Genomic DNA, 12,345 nt, shown 5'->3' with positions numbered 1-12,345 from the left:
TTCCTATCTACCTGTCATGTCATCAATTATTTGTACACTGCAATCATATCCGCTTTTTTTTTCTTTTTTTTTCTTTGTCTTTCCTCCAGTTTATAGGAAATGTAACCACTAATCTATCATCATAACTCTTGTCACTCTGTGTGTGTGTGTGTGTGTGTGTTGCCATGCGCCTTGACAGTGCTGCCCGTCACTTCAGACCAACACGTGTCTTATAGTTTGGCCTTGAGATAATCAGCAGGTGTTGTTAATGTATAGAGGCGGTGGCTTTTTCACGCTGACTGAGAAGCTGAGTCCACCAAGAAGTTATCTTTCACTTCAGCAGACAAACCTTCCTGTGGCTGTTGTTTTGAGATTAGAAAAAAAAAAAAAAAAAAAGAATCGGAACTAAATATTCATAACATTACCACTACGTCAACATGTGTGTGTGCATGTGTCAGCAAATTATCTCTATCTATCTATACATCTGTTTATCTGTGTGCGTGATCCACAGTTTACATGCATACAAAGGTCAGTGTATATTGTTATTATTATTATTATTATTATTATTATTGGTCGAAGTCATATGGAGGTAAAGTTATTTGATTTTGTAATGAATTTATTCTTTATTTATTTATTTATTTTTTATTTATTTATTTATTTTTTTGTCTATCTGCATTTCTTTTCGCAAACCAAAATGTTCCTTTCTTTCTTTACTTTACTTTCTCTCTTGGCAATTTTTGAATACACAGTAAGGTTCAATATATTCCTTGTCCTGCTAACCAATTTCACCCCACAGCATTTCCCAAAACACGGGATTTTAAGCACGTTTGGTGTTGTGTCAGGAGGGAATGAAGTGATAGATTTTTCGATGTCATCTGGTCACGAATGGCTTCAGGAATGTCTTGTGTTTCATTTACCAGTGAATGGCCTTAGAATTAGAGCTAAAAAGGTGGTTAAAATAATCAGTCCCATTTAGAATAGCAGATGCATTGTCGTTAATTATCAGTCTGTTAGTCATGATATAAAAGATGATACGTGTAGAAATTTAGAGATTCATCCAGTGATACCATGCCGTTCAAAAAGAAGGGAATAGGATAAGTATGCTTAGCAGTCATGGGGTAATCTTTTCAGTAAGTAGTAGCAATTTAGACAAGCCACCCATTAAAATGCTAGGTTTTCTGTGGCGGGCTCAAGTTGAGGTACGCGGAGCCGTCACCAGGGGGCAGAGTATTAGCTTTTTATCGATCCCTCAGAAACTTCCCGATATCTTTCCCACTCCTTGCAGGCCTGCCATCTTGAAGCTCCTCGTGTTACTATTAATACCCGCTTTGTAAGGAGCGTATTACTTTACGTCCATACGGCTGTTTTGTATTAGTGTGGCTTGGTATGATGTGAATATAGAGAGTTTAAAGGCATTGTTTTGGTTTGAAAGTTTTGCAGGTTGGAACTACACCAAAACACTCTACGTCACCGTGACGTCACCAATCCCAAGGTCTCACTTAAAATATGAAAGTTTTCAGGTGTTGCTGTATCCTAACTATACCCTAATCCCACTGAGGCACCCGAGGCTAAATGTAATGATGTTTCATAAAAATCGAAACTATAAGACACATAGTCAACGATGGAAGCAAACAAGGTGAACTGTCATTGTGTGTGAGAGAAGGAAACAGGATGCAGGAATATTCCACTCGAGCCTTGTGGGGCCATGTTTACAGGGCGAGCCTTCCCCGTCTGTATTCTGACCTTGCATTGGCCCGTGCTCCAGCGAGGAAAAGAGGCCCCCTGTGATTGGTTGCATGATGTACTAGCCTGACCCCGTGGACTTCCTCGACCAAGACCAAAACAAACCTGAGAGTGAAACGAGTCAGAGAGAAAGTACGCCCCCAAACCATTGAGATTAAGCTGAAATCCAAGCTTGATCGTATCCTTACAGTGAACCATTGTGTGTGAAGCTTTCCACGTATCCTGTTTATCGTGACACGGAGTTACTCTCGCCCCAGTGACATATCCATCTTGTAACTGTGGTGGTGGTGGTGGAGAGCTTTGGTGTGTGAGTGTGTGGAGCAGAGACTGGCTGCTGGCTCAGTGCCTCCTCTCTTGGAAGAAACAATCTGCCTGTGTAGGTGAGTGTTCATCATTTCTTATAAGGAAATGTCAATGTTTTCCTGTTACATTTTTATGTAGTAATGTATATGACATGCTATTATTGTGAGCCATGTGGTAGCAGTTGCGAAAATAGTTGAAAGACCAGATGATATATTTTACTAGTTTACATTGATTTCGAGGATTGTTCAGGACCTCTTTCTTTGTGTGTGTAAGTGTGTGTGTGTGTGTGTGTGTGTGTGTGGGCGCGCGAGCGCTTGTGAGTGTGCGCGCGCGTCCGCACGCTCGTGTTCCTTCGGTGCATAGATAAATACCCCAAGATGTTTTCTCAGCTCGCGTGTAGCAGGGCTGGTTTGTTGTTAGCCTAACGGGTCGTGTTTTATAAATGGCACAACCTTGAACGTGGCACTTTGATGCACACAGACAGCCTGCACCGTTAGTGACCACCACATGCAGTCTCTTACACTGTCATCGTAATAATTTAGTATTATTACCAATTGGACGTTTATTTTTCCATAGTAATTCTCAAGAATCAATTATTTTTCATATGTCATTTGACCATAGCATCTAGTGTAGCGTAATTAACCAATTATATTAGATCAACATATAATTTGTGTTAATCATTGGTTCACGTGATGCACATGTCAACAGGAAAGTGTGTGAAAATAGGAGTAAGAAACAAAATGGCAGTATCACTTAAAGGCTTCTGTGCGATGGGCCCCTTACTGAGCGTAGCGCTGTGTTTACGTCAAGGCGCCGTTGCCACCTCTCCGTTTGTTATTGACACGTGTACAGAGGATAAGATTATATAAACAAAACCTCACACACCACACAGCCTATACCATTATACACTACATGAACTCCGAAGTACCCTAGGAGTCTTTTGATCACAACCAGTTTAGTATTAGTGGAAGTGTTAGGTCGATATGTGGCACCGTAGAGATTATTGACTGAGATCACGTGGTGTACCTGTGGGCGTGGATGTTTTGTTTACCTCGCGCTGTGCTTTTGTCAACTTCATATTGGGCTTCACGCATCTCCCTGTAGCGCTGTCCTGGTACTAATGCAAGGCCCGGGTGGTCTGGTAGTATCTGGTTTGGTGAACGGGTGTCCGCCATATTCGCTGGTTATATAACTGATGGGTGTCATGCTGCACAAATCTGTTTTCTATTTATTTATTATTTATTTTTTCATTATTATTTTTGGTTGTTCGTGAAGGATGTTGGATGTTATTAGAGATACGGGGGAGGTATGGATGCAGTAGAACTGTGTGTGTGTGTGTGTGTGTGTGTGTGTGTGTGTGTGTGTGTGTGTGTGTGTGTAGCATTGGTAGGAGAGAATATAGACTCTCTCTCTCTCTCTCTCTCTCTCTCTCTCTCTCTCTCTCTCTCTCTCTCTCTCTCTCTCTCAAGGACAGAGGGCTGGGATTCCCCCTTAAGGAACCTACACATTTCCACGAAACAGAAAGGAGGAAAGTGCAGAAGGGTCTTGTATTTTGACATTCTCTCTCTCTCTCTCTCTCTCTCTCTCTCTCTCTCTCTCTCTCTCTCTCTCTCTCTCTCTCTCTCTTTAATTCCTTCTTTTCTTTCCTGGTGTTATGCAATCTTGTCTTTCAAAACAGGAAAATATTTGTAAGTATAATCAGGTTTATTGTTGTTGTTGTTGTTGTTCTTGTTGTTTGCGGTGGTCGTGGTTGTTGTCCACGTCGTTCTTGTTTTACTTGTAATAATATTTTTTTTAGTAGTAGTAGTAGTAGTAGTATTTGCTTCAGTTATTTGTGATGATGGTGATGATGGGGAAAAATCAAATAATATAAGCTTCAGTTGACGTATGCCTATAGTAGTAGTAGTAGTAGTAGTAGTAGTAGGTTAGTGGTTCTCTTCCCAGCTCCTGCCGTCTCAGCCCGCGGCGCAGCGAAACACGAGTAGGATTGACACAACTCTGCCATTGTATCCTGATTGACACGAATCGTTGAGAGAGAGAGAGAGAGAGAGAGAGAGAGAGAGAGAGAGAGAGAGAGAGAGAGAGAGAGAGAGAGAGAGAGAGAGAGATTCAATACTCATGCTCTCTCTCTCTCTCTCTCTCTCTCTCTCTCTCTCTCTCTCTCTCTCTCTCTCTCTCTCTCTATTTGATGTAATGTTTGTTTTATGCAGCACGAGGGGGAGAGAAATATCGAACTCTCTCTCTCTCTCTCTCTCTCTCTCTCTCTCTCTCTCTCTCTCTCTCTCTCTCTCTCTCTCTCTCTCTCTCTCTCTCTCTCACACACACACACACACACACACACACACACACACACAGAGGTATGAATATTGTTTCATATCGTACGCACGAGAGAGAGAGAGAGAGAGAGAGAGAGAGAGAGAGAGAGAGAGAGAGAGAGAGTTTTCAGCTAAGATGTTTACGATCAAATTGAATTATAACAGTTTCCTCGTTTTCCAGGCTCTCTCTCTCTCTCTCTCTCTCTCTCTCTCTCTCTCTCTCTCTCTCTCTCTCTCTCTCTCTCTCTCTCTCTCCCTTCCTCACTACTCTAAAGCTTCAAGGAAATCTGAGTACTGGGAAGTAGCATCTTGGCATGACCATGAAGCCAATTAGATTCTCTCTCTCTCTCTCTCTCTCTCTCTCTCTCTCTCTCTCTCTCTCTCTCTCTCTCTCTCTCTCTCTCTCTCTCTCTCTCTCATACCCTGCATTACATCACTGTTGAGAGCGTATGAATGCGTGTTTGTGTGGTGATGCGATGTGCTGTGTACAGTATGCGTAGCAGTGTGGGTGCTGGGGCTGTGTGGAGATGAATGGTTGAGGTGGGTGGAGTGGGGTAACCTCTCCTTCAGCAATTGGCTCTACAAATATGTCAACGAGATGAGCAGAGTGGCAAATAGGCTTCTTCATGCCTGTGTCAGTCAAGCTACTCCTGTGTCCACCCGCTCCCTGGCTGAGGGCTTACTCTGAAACATTTCTGCGCCGCACCTTCACGAGATTCCAACGGCTGTGGTTGAAGTTACATAAGTTTTTAGGGATATTTTCATAATTCTAGTGACAGTTTAACGTGATTTCTGCGTTATTAGCTGGAGAAACAGTCATGAGAACCCAGCTAATCATTTCTGCGGCCTTTGAAAATCGTCGTGGTGAGAGCAAACTGTTTCTGAATATGGGCCTCGCCAGTCATACCACACCACTCACTTGCTCGTCTCTCTCCTCTCACTCAGTCTCCTTACCCTCTGAACGTGTACAGCATGATCAGCCTCGTACATTTACATTATTTTGTGGTTAGCGTACAAGTGAAAGTCCGATGTGAAGAATGTGCTAGAACGAGACAATTATTATTACTATTTTTTTTTTTTTCGTTTTCTCTGATTACTACTCACTCCAGCCGCCATGTTCTTTGATTCTTGCGGCAGTTATGATGGTATGTTCTTCTGGGTGTCTGTCGTTAACGTTCACAGCATCATTGTGATCATTTCTGTTGGTTTTGCTGGAGTTTATACTTCTGCGTTTGCTGTGGCGTCTGGAGTTTGATATAATGATCAGGCGCAGTTAACGTTAGACTGTAATTTTGTAAAGCACCATTAACAGCAAAATAAATTACTGATTTAAGTCTTAGTGCCCCGTGCTGTCAAAATATCTAGGGTTCCTTAAACTGAAGTAACACGTACAAGTATATATTCCCATTAGCACCTAAATCTAACAAGGAGGAAAAAGAGTTATAAATCAGTAAATAGATAAAATAAGAAGAGCAAATATGGTTATCAGGGATGATGAGTCTTCGATTGTAGAAACGTTATCACGAGTTAGGTAACATTTATAAAAGCCTGACGATGCTCTCATGTTTAATGTCTTAACGATTGTTGGTCTTACTACAAAGGACTCAGTATTAGGTAATGCTCGTAAAAGCCTGATTTCTCCTGTGCTCACTGTTCTTTTACGCTTGTTGACCTTTCTACAGAGAGGACAATGTTAGGTAGCACTTGTAAAGCTTGAGTATTCACTGGTGTTTTTATTGTTCTAACGTTTGCTGAGCTTCCTGCAAAGGGTACAATATCCTTCACTAAAACCTGTTGCTTGTGTGAGTCAGCCTCCGAGAAGAGTGATTTTAAAAAGTTACTTGTGCATCGGGTGTTACTGGTATTTAGGGAGTGCGTGTCTGGTGATGTTTACTTCCTATGGTTGCGTGTTTGTGTTGTGTTGTATGGCTGGTATCAGATATGAGTAGGAGGAGGATTGGGAAGGAGGCTTGGGTGAGTTTTATCGCCAGACAGAAGTCACTGACCTGTGAAGTCATTCATACACGCTCATTCACACACACACACACACACACACACACACACACACACACACACACACACACACACACTTCCCAGCATCTCAGCGCACACACACACACACACACACACACACACACACACACACACACACACACACACACACACACACACACACACTCTCTCTCTCTCTCTCTCTCTCTCTCTCTCTCTCTCTCTCTCTCTCATCTTAACCAACACACACACACACACACACACACACACACACACACACACACACACACACACACACACACTTCCCAGCATCTCAGCGCGCACACACACACACACACACACACACACACACACACACACACACACACACACACACTCTCTCTCTCTCTCTCTCTCTCTCTCTCTCTCTCTCTCTCTCTCTCTCTCTCTCTCTCTCTCTCTCTCTCTCTCTCTCTCTCTCTCTCTCTCTCTCTCATCTTAACCAACACACACACACACACACACACACGCACATACACACACACATACACACACACACACCTTAACCACAATCAGCGTACGGTACATGCATACTCCCTCCTCACAGGACGTTCTTGAAGGGCACACATGCGCACTCTCTCTCTCTCTCTCTCTCTCTCTCTCTCTCTCTCTCTCTCTCTCTCTCTCTCTCTCTCTCTCTCTCTCTCTCTCTCTCTCTCTCTGTGTGTGTGAGAGAGAGAGAGAGAGAGAGAGAGAGAGAGAGAGAGAGAGAGAGAGAGAGAGAGAGAGAGAGAGAGAGAGAGAGAGAGAGAGAGAGAAAGTTAGGTCCGGGAGGGAGTGGCGGCCTGGCTTGCTGGCTTCACTGACTCCCGGTGCTCGTGTACTCTTGACTAGCTAGCCATTCACGATCCGACATGACTAGCCTCTCTTACAAACCTCCCTCCCTCCCTCTCTCTCTCTCTCTCTCTCTCTCTCTCTCTCTCTCTCTCTCTCTCTCTTGGAAATGATGAGTCAGGGCAAGATAGAAATATGGAGAATAGCCAATTGGCACCTGTTCTTGTGTGTGTGTGTGTGTGTGTGTGTGTGTGTGTGTGTGTGTGTGTGTGTGTGTGTGTGCTCGCTCTCATCACGTGTCTGGAGCCCTACGTAACGGTCAGCTAGTACACACATACCCTGCCTTATCAACATGCTGCCCTCCTCTGTCCCACTGCCCGCCCTCCAGCCACCCGCCAGCACTCCTGCACTCGCCACTGCGCTCCCACATGAAAGAAATCATCCTAGATTTTGCGTATATACTGTTGCGTCACTTGGGTTCTCCTCGTTGCCTTGTGTCCTCCCTTCCCCCCCCATGGTATCGCCCTTAGTATCACACTTCATCCCCCTTGTGAAGGTTGCAGGGGCCGCTGTGAAGTAATTGATAAGATTGTTGTGGTTTACCTTGCACCATCCATATGCCATCTTCCTCTCCCTCTCGCTCTTCCCTCTGACCATATTCCAGAACACCTTCCCGCATCTCCACTACTTTCAAAATGCTCTAGTTAGAGTTACACGGATTTGTAAGGGCGTTTTTTTTATGGTTCTGGTGACAAATTAACTAGATTTCTACATTAATGAAGGGAGAAACACTCGTGGAAACCCGGCTAATCATCTCTGTGGCCTTTGAAAATAAACATGGTGAGGGCAGCGTTTCTAAATACAGGCTTCCCCCCCCGCTCTCTCTCTCTCTCTCTCTCTCTCTCTCTCTCTCTCTCTCTCTCTCTCTCTCTCTCTCTCTCTGGATCGACATTGCTACTCTCTCTCTCTCTCTCTCTCTCTCTCTCTCTCTCTCTCTCTCTCTCTCTCTCTCTCTCTCTCTCTCTCTCTCTCTCTCTCTCTCTCTCTCTCGGCAGCGTGAGGCCTTGAGGATCATTGATTATTTAAGTTGTAAGGCGGACGATGGGGACGAAAGCATCTCCCCTCATGAAAAGACTTGAGGGGACACTGAAATTCTCGATGTTCCTGTAAATATACAAATATAAAAACAGCTTGATTAACATGTATTGATGGATTTCACTCTCTCTCTCTCTCTCTCTCTCTCTCTCTCTCTCTCTCTCTCTCTCTCTCTCTCTCTCTCTCTCTCTCTCTCTCTCTCTCTCTCTCTGCAGGGACTGCCACGTGTAAGCCTGGTCGCTTCTTGCAGCTTCCCTTATTTCTTATGCTCTCTCTCTCTCTCTCTCTCTCTCTCTCTCTCTCTCTCTCTCTCTCTCTCTCTCTCTCTCTCTCTCTCTCTCTCTCTCTCTCTCTCTCTCTCTCTCTCTCTCTCTCTCATGCTTATATTTTGTATGAAATTAATGTATGCATGTAGTGTTATGAGCTTTGTGTGTGTGTGTGTGTGTGTGTGTGTGTGTGTGTGTGTGTGTGTGTGTGTGTGTGTAATGTTATGACCTTGTTTCTGTTAGGTGGCATACTAACCTTAATAATGTAGTACTTGTTGTTGTAAATAAACACCCCAGCATCAATAACTCCAAAAACAAACAATATAACATGCGAACACAACCCGTGAAGGAAGAGAACCAGAATTTACTACGTCTTTCAGTAAAAAAAAAATAATAAAAAAAAAATAGGAGCAGCAACAACTATAGTGGCCATAAACATCCAAAACATTAAGAACACCAGAAAACAACAGAAAACACGAGAACATAACCTATGAAACAACAAACAAGTACACGAGGAAATGTTTTAAAGCCACCCACGCTTCCTTGGAAACCCGTGTATGGGGAAGGAGGGAAGGAGGGACAGTAGGGGCTTTCAGGAATGCGTACCACATCCTTCAAGGAGATCCACATGGTTAGCCTGGTGGGGTGACTTTTTCCTCCCTAGGGTATCTCATTTATTTACTGGTTTCTTTATTTATTGATTTTATGGTTTTGTTTGTGTTGTTTTGTGTATTTATTATTTGTTTGCTGGTTTTATGATTCGTTTGTTTGTTTATCTTTTATTGTGTTGTTTTGTAAATTTGTTTATGTATGCAGTTGCTTTGTTCTTGTATTTGTTTCATGACTTGCGTTTGTGTATGTGTGTTTGTTTATGCAGTAATTGTTTTATTCATTTGGTTACTCGTTTGGTTATTTGCCTCATGGCTTGTTTGTGCGAGCTTTTGTTTGTTTATGTACTCATTATTTTGTTAACTAATCTAAATATTTGTTTATTTGGTATTATCTCAAAGAAGTGTCGAGCAACAGGGAATCTGCTTGAGGTTTTAGAATGCAGCTTAAGTTTTGTGTTATCAGATTCTTAGTGTTCTTGAAATAATATAGAGCTTAAACTTAGGTAAGACACGTTTATGGATAGGAATGATAGATGGAGATTTATTATTATTATTATTATTATTATTATTATATTATATTATAGTCTCTTTATTAACCTCTTGCGTAACAGTGATAAATAGCTTAGGTTTGCTTTCTTCCGTGGCTTCGTCCCATTAGTTCGCATATGTAATAGTGGTCTTGAATAAGCATGCTCTCTTCCTCCCTTTAGTTCGCTCGTGTAATAGTGCTTTTGAATAGGTATGCTCTTTTCCTTCCTTCACTTCACCTATGTAATAATGCTTGTGAATAGGTATGCTCTCTTCTTCCCTTTAGTTCGCTTGTGTAATAGTGTTTTTGAATAGGTATGCTCTCTTCCTCCCTTTTGTTTGTTTGTGTAATAGTACCGTCATCTACTAAGCAATCTAAAGAGTAAGGCCGCGAGAGGGAGTGGCTGGCTGGGCATCGAAGTGTTGACAACACTCAGCGATAAGAATCACAAGCGGCCACGTGGAGCAAGCGACCTTGACTCGCCCCGCCACTTGCATCCCCGGGAGGAACGATTGCCATGCTTGACACACGAGTCTTGCAGAGGCACAACTAGTGACAATGGTCTCTCTCTCTCTCTCTCTCTCTCTCTCTCTCTCTCTCTCTCTCTCTCTCTCTCTCTCTCTCTCTCTCTCTCTCTCTCTCTCTCTCTCTATATATATATATATATATATATATATATATATATATATATATATATATATATATATATATATATATATATATATATATATATATATATATATATATATATATATATATATATATATATATATATATATATATATGTATACATATATATATACACACACACACACACACACACACACACACACACACACACACACACACACACACACACACACACACACACACACACACTCCATACCTCAACCTGCCTGCCTTTCTTCCTTTCTTTCAAATCTTTTTATTCTTGGCCTGCCTCAGTGTGCTGCTGCAATCGTTGCAAGCCATTCAGTGTTTTCTCTTTTTATGCCTGCTACCGCGTTCCTGTAGGTGCTCCTGTGATCTCATTCTGTCAAACACTTTGGTGCCTCTCCCAACTACCCCTTCCTTCTATCCCAGCGTTCTTTTCCTTCCCTCTGCTGAACACATTAAAACCTATTTCTTTTTCTTTGTGAGTGTTCATTTTTTTTTTTTATCTGAATGCGATAATAACAAGTCATTTAACAAGCCTCCTCTAACTACACCTTCGTTTTGTCCCACTGTTTTCCTTCTATCTGCTAAACACCGAACAAAACAACACCATCTTTTCTTCGTGTGCACGTTCTTATCTGTCTAAATATAAAATAAAGCCAAGTCATTTGAACATCAACATGTGAAGTTACTCAGCACTAATTCCTAAAGTCTAATCTTCTGTATCCACGCAAACATTCGCTTCCGTTACCTTCTTGCAAGCCCACCAGAGGGTAACACTTCCTGATGCGAGCGGGCGAGCGGGGAGGGGCGGACGGAGCAGGCAAGTGTGATAGTATACAAAAAATAAGTTACCCCCCTCTCTTCCTCTCCCTGCCGTGGCCTCCCCTGCTCTCTCCCCCTTCCCGCTTTCCTGTCTTCCCTCCCTCTCCTCCTCCTCCTCGTCTTCCCTCCTATCCCTCCTCTCCGTTGCGCGCTCACACATACACACACCAGCTGGCAACAATGTGAAGCTTCTTCCTTACCTGTGTTGCTTGGTGGAGGCGGTGAAGGTGATGGTTCTCTCTCTCTCTCTCTCTCTCTCTCTCTCTCTCTCTCTCTCTCTCTCTCTCTCTCTCTCTCTCGATGACTGTTTTCTTCACTTATCCACTTTGGCGCCGCCTTTGGCCTCTGTGTCGTTCTTTGTGGCGGTGCTGGCGATCTCCTCATCTCCTGCAGCGGTGGTGGTGCACCTCATCTTTGTCTTAATTTCCGCTAACTGTCGTGGCTACAGTTCTGATGTTTGTTTGTGTTGACGGTTGTGGTGATGGTGGTGTCTTTTCTTTGTGATATACGTATGGGTTTCTCTACTACTACTACTACCACTACTACTACTACTACTACTACTACTACTACTACTACTACTATATCATTCAAATCGTTATTTTTTTTCTTATTGTGCTCGCATTTCTTTTTCTGAAATATTTGTTTTTTTGTTCCATATTTGCTTTGTTTTCGTGTTTACTTTTTTTTAGTCCGTTTAGCTGAGGTGAGATTGTGAGTGTTATATTGTTTTGTTCTTTGTAGACTAATTTTTCTTTATGTGTCTTTGTTTATCTGCGAGTTTAGTGTAATTTGGGTAGAGTTTGTTTGTGGCTCTTATTGTTCCTTGTGATTCATCTATCCCTGGGTTCCTTTTCAGTTTCAGTAACATTAGGTATAGGAGTATATTTGCAATGGTAATCGTTTGTGATCCCTAAAACTGTACATTACATTAGCAAATACTAACAACACTTATTCTATCAACATAGCACAACTACAATCCTTAAAGAAAAGTACTTGATACATTACTTAGGTCAAGACCAGACTAGCCTTTATTTGGCGATGACCTGTTCCTGCCCTTCATGACTGCCCTTGACTCCTTTCCTTTGTGACTTTTTGCCCCACGTCCGTCTTGGCTGCAGGTAACAGGACGACCGGGCAAGCAAGTGTGGGGTGCACCGTGCTTGGGTCCTGTGCTGGGCGGGGCAGGGTCGGGGAGAGGCCGGGGTAAGTAAGGGTGGAGT

General features: G+C 42.8%; 1 protein-coding gene across 6 annotated transcripts in view; it reads left to right on the top strand.

Moving 5' to 3' along the window:
• The first annotated feature begins 1,700 nt into the window (after positions 1-1,700).
• LOC135109894 (protein CREBRF homolog) overlaps positions 1,701-12,345 on the top strand; it is a 34,969-nt gene continuing 24,324 nt past the window's right edge. For 2 of the 6 annotated variants that reach the window (XM_064021735.1, XM_064021736.1), the window contains exon 1: positions 1,701-2,102. The gene's annotated coding sequence lies outside the window, so the exon portion shown is untranslated. The remainder of the gene's footprint in view (positions 2,103-12,345) is intronic. The other 4 variants (XM_064021732.1, XM_064021731.1, XM_064021739.1 and 1 more) reach the window with 4 other exon arrangements.

Source organism: Scylla paramamosain, chromosome 19, assembly GCF_035594125.1.
Source record: "Scylla paramamosain isolate STU-SP2022 chromosome 19, ASM3559412v1, whole genome shotgun sequence".
Lineage (NCBI taxonomy): Eukaryota > Metazoa > Arthropoda > Malacostraca > Decapoda > Portunidae > Scylla > Scylla paramamosain.
The sequence above is the reverse complement of the archived record's forward strand: the minus strand, read 5'-3'. Positions and strand labels throughout refer to the sequence as shown.